Source organism: Mesocricetus auratus, unplaced genomic scaffold (assembly GCF_017639785.1).
Source record: "Mesocricetus auratus isolate SY011 unplaced genomic scaffold, BCM_Maur_2.0 Super-Scaffold_100691, whole genome shotgun sequence".
NCBI lineage: Eukaryota > Metazoa > Chordata > Mammalia > Rodentia > Cricetidae > Mesocricetus > Mesocricetus auratus.
The window spans coordinates 59,674,159-59,682,139 of record NW_024429267.1 but is presented as its reverse complement, the minus strand read 5'-3'; the positions used below and the strand labels follow the sequence as shown (position 1 = coordinate 59,682,139).

Genomic DNA, 7,981 nt, shown 5'->3' with positions numbered 1-7,981 from the left:
GCTCCATGGGCCTCTTCTCCGCGCCGCCCGGTGTGAGGCCGAGTCCGGCAAGCCGCGGCGCCCGGTGCCCGAGCCATCGCGGACGCTGGAGGCTGGGCCCCGGGGTAGGGGAAGCGGCTGGCGGCGCGGGACTGCAAGCTGCCTTCAGGTTGACGGTCAGTGCAAAGAGGAAACCCCGGGAGGAGGGAGGCGCGGGGCCCCAGCCGGGACTCCGGGAGACGCGCGCACCCTTGCGCGCTGGGGCCGGAGTCGAAGTAGCCGCACATGAGACGCCCCCAGGAAGGTGGAAGTCGTGCTGCCCTTGAGGGACCATATGCTCAATCCTCTTAGTGGGTCCCTGGGATGGCCGAAGAGAGCATGGGTCCCTCGTTAGGTCCGGAAGTGTCTGAGCCAGGAGGAGTTCTTAGTGTGCTCACCCCGTCCCTCCGCTCCAGGGATCGATCTTTCTCCGTCCTCTCTTCCTTTATCCTTTCCTCCCTCGCTGCTCGTCATCGGATAGTGTGACCCGGGGCTTTGTAAGTTGTCCTTGCCTCGTGTGGTTGCCGGAGGTGTTGGGCCACAGAGAGCAGGGAGAGCGTCTTGCGCTGCGGGATGCCTGGCTGGAGGGGATTGCTGAGGGAGGTGGGTGGACAGCTTGCCTGGAAGAGAACCGCCCCTTGGGAGAATATGGGACCTGGATATCCACAAAGGATGCCTGCAAGGTGACGCTGGGGTCATCGTGGGAGCCCTTTAAAGGAAGAGAGATAGTATATGAACCGAGTTTTAGAGGAACTCGGGGGGGGATTGGTTGAAACTTCACGTACCCGATGTTCTATTTTTGAAGAAAGTCACCCTTCACAGCTAAATATCAAGAAATAAAAGGTGCGGGCCACACATGTCTTTAATCCCATGGCTTGGGAGGCAGTGGTAGGCGGATCTCTGAGTTCGAGGTCAACCTGCTCTACATAGTGAGTTCCAGGACGGCCAGGGCTGCGTAGTGAGACTCTGTCTCAAAGAACAACGACGACAAAAAAAAAAAAAAAAAAAAAGGCGTTTCTGCTTCACAGCTAGCAAAGCAAATAGAACTTTTGACCAAAGACTCTTTCCCGGGCAGAAGGGAAGGTTCCTGTAAGCATAGCCACAGAACATGGTGATTAGAGAGGTAATAGTGGGTTAACGGCTATAGTGGGGTTGCCAGGTGAGTCGAAAAAGCGACGAGGAACCAGGTTCCTAGGTACTGAACTGCTAACTGTTGAGCCCTCAAATGGATGGCTTTTTCTCATTGATAGATGAGGCAAGCATTTCCTGTGTCGGTACATATAGTACTACAGATGCTTCTCAGAGAAGACTTCTTGCAGTCTTGGACTTTGCCCCCGAGGGTAACTGGGAACGGCGAAGCCGGAAAGGTTTTTCTTCCTTTTGTGGAGGAGCAGATATTACACTAAATATAGTGCCTACACCCGATCTCTGTGTTTGGTTGGACAACTAGATTCTGTGTGAGTAACTGGTGAAATAACAAAGGCTCCTGCTATTAGCTAGGGTCCCTTGTATTAGAGATTATTGGAAAAAGAGACCATTTTAACTGTATGTGGTGGGGTGGGTAGGCTGAAGATTTGAAAGGTGACAGCAAGTTGAAAATTCAGAAAAGATACTGGAGTTTGACTACCATGGGGTCCTTTTCCTGGCTGGGGGTGAGGGGAGGGGTGGGGGGCCGGCTTTCAGCATGTCTTTAAAAATACGTAATAGTGGTAGAACACTACCATGTGCAAATGTCCTAGTTTCTAGTACCACACATACACAACCTACCCCGACAACCAGCAACAGGTTCTTTGTTGAGAGGGGTCAGCATTATTTATTTGGTGACTAATCTTAGGAGTGGTACCTGACATTGGGTTCATAAGGCCTAAAGAAACAAACGGTGGGGTTGGCATTCCCTACCAGGACACTGGTACCATCTTCCGTTGTCCCTCCTGTGTGCTGCCAGATCATTTTCATCATATTCATTGAGTCCATTAGATGTCTTTAAAACTTACCAACTAATACTTCTTCTTTATAGGACCACAAAAATAAAAGAGCCAAGGATGACACATTATATTGTGTTATACCCGTTTGCTTTTCCATTTCTGTTAGTTTTGTTTTGTTTCATGCTGTTCTGTTGCTGTGTCTTTCACAAAACCCCTCACGCTCTATTAATTTTCTATGACATTGTGTGATGCTTTTTGTGTGTCAAACCTTTACAAAGACTTAGCTCTCAAATTAGCCTTACAAGGGCAATTTTACAGTTTGGGAAACAGGCACAGAAAACGTAAGTGTCTGAGCAAGGGTCACAGATCAGGTAACTAGTAAGTAGCAGAGGCAGGATGAGTCACACATCTCAATTTCCAGGTGGAGGCTTTGTGACTCCCAAACCTTTAGTCCCAAGTGTCACCTTCTATAGCCCCTCACAATGTCTGTGTCATCCATCAGGGGACCTAACACAAAAAAGCCCATGTTTGTCTATCGTTGAGTTATATCCCCTAGGCCAAAGGTTTAGTTTCAAAAGCAAGGATGAGTGTTCTAGCATGAGCTTACTTTCTAAGTCCTCTTTCTAGAGGAACATGGAGTGTGATGTTGATGAGTCTTGTGCCTGTCTTAGCCCACGTCGTCAGATAAAGGAAAAAATTATACGCAAACAGAATAAAGCTAAACTCCAGGTAGCTAAGAAGAGAGCCCTCCAGAGCAGAATCTGGTAGATCTGGAATGAAGGGAAGGGTCGACTGTACATGCTTAGAGGGCCAAACAGGAAGTGCTCTAATGCCTGTGGACCTAAAGACATGAAAAACCAGGCACTTGCTTAAAAGAAGTTTAGGATTTATTGTAGCTGGGGTGTTCAGGCCCTTGAGCTAGTACATGAACCAGGCAGCCAAATGAAATGCTTAATTGAGCCAGTTAGTAATTAGGACTGTAATAAGGTGCTAATTGTACAGGTCAAGGACCAAGTACGAGAGAGAAAGAGCTGCTGCTAACAGCAATACCATTGAATAAAGCGGTAGTAAATATGTCCTGCCCACCCCTGGTTCATTAAAGCTATAAAAGGGCCTGGAGCACTGCTGTGAACTCAGAAACTCAGCAAAGGGGTATTTTATGCCCAGTCGTAGGCCAACCAAGGCCAGGTTTTAGTTAGGTCTTTTCCTTTGTGCTTTTACCTTTAGCCTCACAGAAGAGCACAGTGAGCTACTGTTTTTCCTACAGATCTGTTTCCTTTGCATACTTTGCATGTGTCCCACCTGGCCTGTATGAATAGTACACATAGACAGCCTTTCATAATCTAACCATGGGTCTGTATGTCTTGTCCTAGGATGATAATGATAGAAAAGTTGATAGCAATACATGAGTCCTGCATATTCCCCATTAGAGGAAGGATCGTTTTAAGAGGCTGGCCTGTCTGAGTCTCCTGAGGTCATGTGTGAGAAAATGAGTCACACATCTCAATTTCCAAGTGTAGAATACACACTTAGGAGGTGTGTTCAAGAGTCTGAAGTCTAAACTGAGGGTAACTCTTCAGTATTGACCTAGAAGGGAAAGGAGGTTGATGCCATGCTGCCTGCCAGTAGCTACACCTTTGAAAATCGTTTGCTTTCCTCTTGGGAAATTTCTCAAGACACTTAGCCAGGTCAGGTGAGAAAGCTAGAGGCAAATATTCTTGCTTTCATCATCTCAGCACTTCAGAAAAGCTAGGAAGTCATATTTTTATAGTCCCCTCCAGTCATCAGCATGCACAAACACTTGACTGAAGTCTGGATTTTCTTTGCTGCCTAAGGGCATTGGCTGTCTCTCATTGAGGGTCAGAGGGTGCTGGAATACCTTTGGGTGAGTTCCATTCCTCCCTTAACAAAATCTAGTACCCACCTAGTCATAGTCCTGCTGTGGTAAGTCTTGACCTTGGCATATAAAGTCTATTTCCAGACCAAGTCAGTAGCAGAGAATCCAGAAAGACAGGTTGGTTAGGAAGCTACGGCTCTGTAGTGAACAGACTACTGGGCTTCTAGTGTTGTGAACTGGGCTGTGCTGCTGGCCTGCTTTGTGTCTATACCCTTTTAACCTCACTATACTCCCAGACTATTTTCTTGCTGAGTTATAAAACTCAGACTAGATTCTGAATGTATAAAGATTTAATATTGTCTAGATAGCTCAGTGGGTAAAAGTGCCAGCCACCAAGCATAACTACATGATAGAAGGAGAGAAACGAGTCCTACAAGTTTTCCTCTCACCTTTACATGCATCATGCATGATACGTGTACACCCGCACATGTACACACAAATTAAGTAAATAAATGAAGAATTAAAAAGTAAACACTGACCAGACAGACTTCTGTGAGTTCAAGGCCAGTCTGATGTTCATAGTGAGTTATAGATCAGGCAGAGCTATATAGTGAGTCTTTATCTCAAAAATAATAAGTAAATAACTACTGAAAAATGGCTCAAAATGTTGTTTAACTTAGAGTGCTTTTTTGTTTGAGCCAGGGTCTCTCTGTGTAGCCCTGGTAGTCCTGGAACTCTCTATGGACCAGGCTGGCCTCAAGCTCACAGAGATTAAAGGCGTTCACCCAGCCTAACTTTGGGATTTTAATAACTTCTCACATTTATCATTTTGTAATATTTGATGGGTGTTTTGCTGTTTGAGACAGTGATGTGCAGCCCAGGCTGTCCTGGAACTAAGTAGGCCAGGATGATCTTGACCTTCTGATCTTTCAGATGCTGGGATTACAGGCCTGTGCCACCACACATGGGTTCTGGGATTGATCCCAGGGCTTTCTGGATGCTGAACAAACACTAGCAGCTGAGCTGCACCCTATCCTATTTGATACAGTTTGAAAATACTGTTTACCTTTGTGAAACTGAAAATGCTTGGGGAAATCTAGCAGAGACAATTACTAGTGAGTTCCTTTTGAATATTAGTGAATGATGGGGAAGGGGAATTAGACTTCTGGTTAAAAAAAAATCCAGGAAATCAGCAAAGAAGATTTCAGGATTGAGTTCCTGCAAGGACCTTTGCAGTTGGTTCATCTTTGCCCCCTTTTTTGGTCATCCTAGCACTAGCGAGGCTGAAGCAGGAGAATTGCAGGAGTTGGAAGCTGGCCTAGATGTCTCTCTCAGGTTTCCCGATGAAGCTTTTTCTTTCACATGCCTGGTATAGAGGGGGCAGCAGAGACTCGACAGCTAAGCTCTCCCCTCCTGAAGGCTAGTGCAGTTGAAAAACTGTTATTTCTGACCCTTGCAAGCTTCTGCTTTTGGTACTTAGCAGAAGTCAGACCTCTGCTTGGGTGATGTCACAGTAGCTGTATGTCTGCACATGGCACAATGTGAGGCCAGGGGCCATCCTCAGCATCCTCAGGTGGGAGCCTTTGCTAACATGGATGGGCTTTCTCAGAAAAAGCTGTGTATGGACACTGGCCCCATAGGAAGAAGTTCCCAGCAGAGTGTAGGATTCAGTCTCTTTGACTGCTGGGTGAAGTGTCAATGGCCTTCCCATCTCTTAGGTTAGAGGAGTACCAGTCTTCTGGATGTTGGCTTGGTGTTCCTCCAGGGCCCTGCATCATCCAAATTCTTTGTTCAGGCCCATGGCTTTGAACACTTCTGCAGAGGAGTAGCCCACCCATTAGCACCTGCTCTTCATACCATTCGAGGGCAAGATGGCAAAACTGTAAGTAACCCTGGACCTTGGTGCCAATGTTGATGTCCCTCCCCTTTTTTGTTTTACTCAATGGTTGTGGTAAGCAGTTGGAAGTCAGCTTTGGAGGTAGATCCTGTTGCTACTGCTTCCTGGAGGTGTGAACTTAGCCTGAGTTCTCCATCCTTCAGTTTCCTCATCTCTCTAGGAAAGAGGAAAGTGGGGCTTGGATAGAATGAATTTGAGGCTGAGGCAGCACTGGACCTGCCAGTTAGTAAACATTCAGTAGCAGTTGGAAAGAGTCCTAGCCCCATCTAACCTTCATCGCCCCCTCCCACAGTGTAGCAACCGTTTGGCCTTTTGGAAGCTGCCGTGAGTCAAGTCGATTATACACTCGTTTATGAAGTGCTTTTCCGACTGGGAGGCCATCTTACCCGTTGGTTCATATTCTTATGTAGCTTATTTATTGTTGACAATACAAAGAATTTCTTTATGCGTTACAGACTGCCTACAAGGGTCCAGTAGATTGCAGCAGGTACTGTTGGCCAATCTCAGAGCATGACCACAATCCTCCTGTCTGGTCATTTCATAGAGTCCCCAACAACTCCTTGAGCTTTATTTCTGAGCTCTGAACAGGCTAGTCCAAGTTTGGAAGAGGCTAGCTAGTCTCAGTGGGTTTCCAGGAGGCTGTGTTTTTTCAAAGGGCTTGTAAAATGGCTTTTGGAAGAAGGAATCCTTTATTGTTTTTGTTTTGTTGCTTTGCTTTTTGTTGTTGTTGGGTGAAGGTAGGTGTTGAGGCCCTGGCTGGCCTGGGCTTAAAGAAATATCTTTCTGCAGTCTGTTGAGCATCTCCAAGATTTGTAAATGTAACGGTCAGTTCATTGGAAAGGCATGTGTGGTGAAGACTAAAGGCAGGGTATAGTGTGGCACACCTTTAATTTTAGCACTCAGAGGAAGAGGCAGGTGGATTTTGGGAGTTCAAGGCCAACCTGTTTTACATAGTGAGCTCAGGCCAGCCAGCGACCTTGGCTCAAACACAAATAAAAGAAGATGGCCAGTTGTGAGACAAGGCAGGAAACTTGGCTTACCATTTTCTGGGTTTGGTGAACTTTAATTTAGGTTTAGGGCACAGGTGTAGTTGAGGGTTAAGTGTGGCAGACAGAAGGGGAAGCAGTGCTGATTGTGTGTCTTCCCGTAGGCAGACAGCCAGGTCTGCCTGCCTGAACACCTTCCCTGGCAGGCCATGAGGCAGCAGATAAGGAACCTTTGCTCTGTCAGGTTGTGGCCACACCCTTACCTTTATGGAAAGTTTAGTGATTCATTCTGTTATGTTAATGAAATGTTTCAAATATAGTAATTCATTGTTCATTACTGGAATTTTAGAATCTCATCAGAAAATGGGCATACATTTAACAATCATTTAAGATCCTTATACAAATTTAGGTTAAGCATAGCTCAGTTAAATGAATTTTCTGTTTGCCCAGTTAATTTTAAGATTTTATTTATGCATGTGTGTGTGTCTGCACCTGATATGGGTGCTGGGAATCTAACCCAGGTTCTCTGCAAAAGCAGTGAGTACCGTTAACCACTGAGCCATCTCTCCAGCTCTTCCCCTAAGACATCTAGGAGCCAAGCCATTCACCTACCTTGAAGCTGCGAGGCTAGCTTGTGAATAAATGATTTTGTAGAAATTGATGATTGACTCTTACAGTGGCCTAAAAGAGTCTACTACCATATTCTTAAAACAGTTCCATTAGACAATGGGGCTTGATGTTAATTCTCTAGGTACATTTCAAGAGAGTGATGAAAAGACGCCATAGTGTTTGAGATGACATTTTAAGTGGCTGTGAGAACAGTCACTTAACTCTGAAAGAAACTAGTTTAAACAGGAATTAAATGTTTAGAATGAGTTTAAGGGGAATAGCAGCCGGGCCCTAGCCTTCACATCTTCAGCATCTGGCATTGGCACCCGGCTGGAGCTTCCCATTTAGGGTTCCTGCAGCTTCTTGATGTGTGTAAGTGGATGAAACAGGTTTTCCTGTGTAGTTCCTACCTGTAGAGACCTAAATGGTTTAATCATGATGTTTGTTTTGTTGTTATTGTTGTTGTGTGTGTGTTTAGATGATCCTTGTCTCTAAGACCAGGGAAAAGAATTGCTGTCCCAGCTTGGCTCATTGTCGTTTGCTGCACGCAGCCTCAAATCCACTTTCATGCTGTTAAGGAATGCACTTGTGGGTGGAGAACCAGAGTGGGTGTAATGTTTTAGAAACAAAATCTTCACACAGTACTTTGAAAGGGCTTCTAGGGATTCAGTATCAGACCTGTCTGAAGCATTTCATGACTTCAGGACTG

The 7,981-nt window shown here is 45.8% G+C and overlaps 1 protein-coding gene across 4 annotated transcripts in view; it reads left to right on the top strand.

Moving 5' to 3' along the window:
• Zdhhc3 (zinc finger DHHC-type palmitoyltransferase 3) overlaps window positions 1-7,981 on the top strand; it is a 50,290-nt gene that overhangs the window by 4,616 nt on the left and 37,693 nt on the right. For 2 of the 4 annotated variants that reach the window (XM_005082291.4, XM_005082292.4), the window contains exon 1: window positions 13-155. The exons of 1 other annotated variant lie outside the window; for it this stretch is intronic. The gene's annotated coding sequence lies outside the window, so the exon portion shown is untranslated. Of the gene's footprint in view, window positions 1-12; window positions 156-5,370; window positions 5,663-7,981 lie in introns of those variants that run through there. One more of the 4 variants, XM_040740091.1, reaches the window with a different exon arrangement.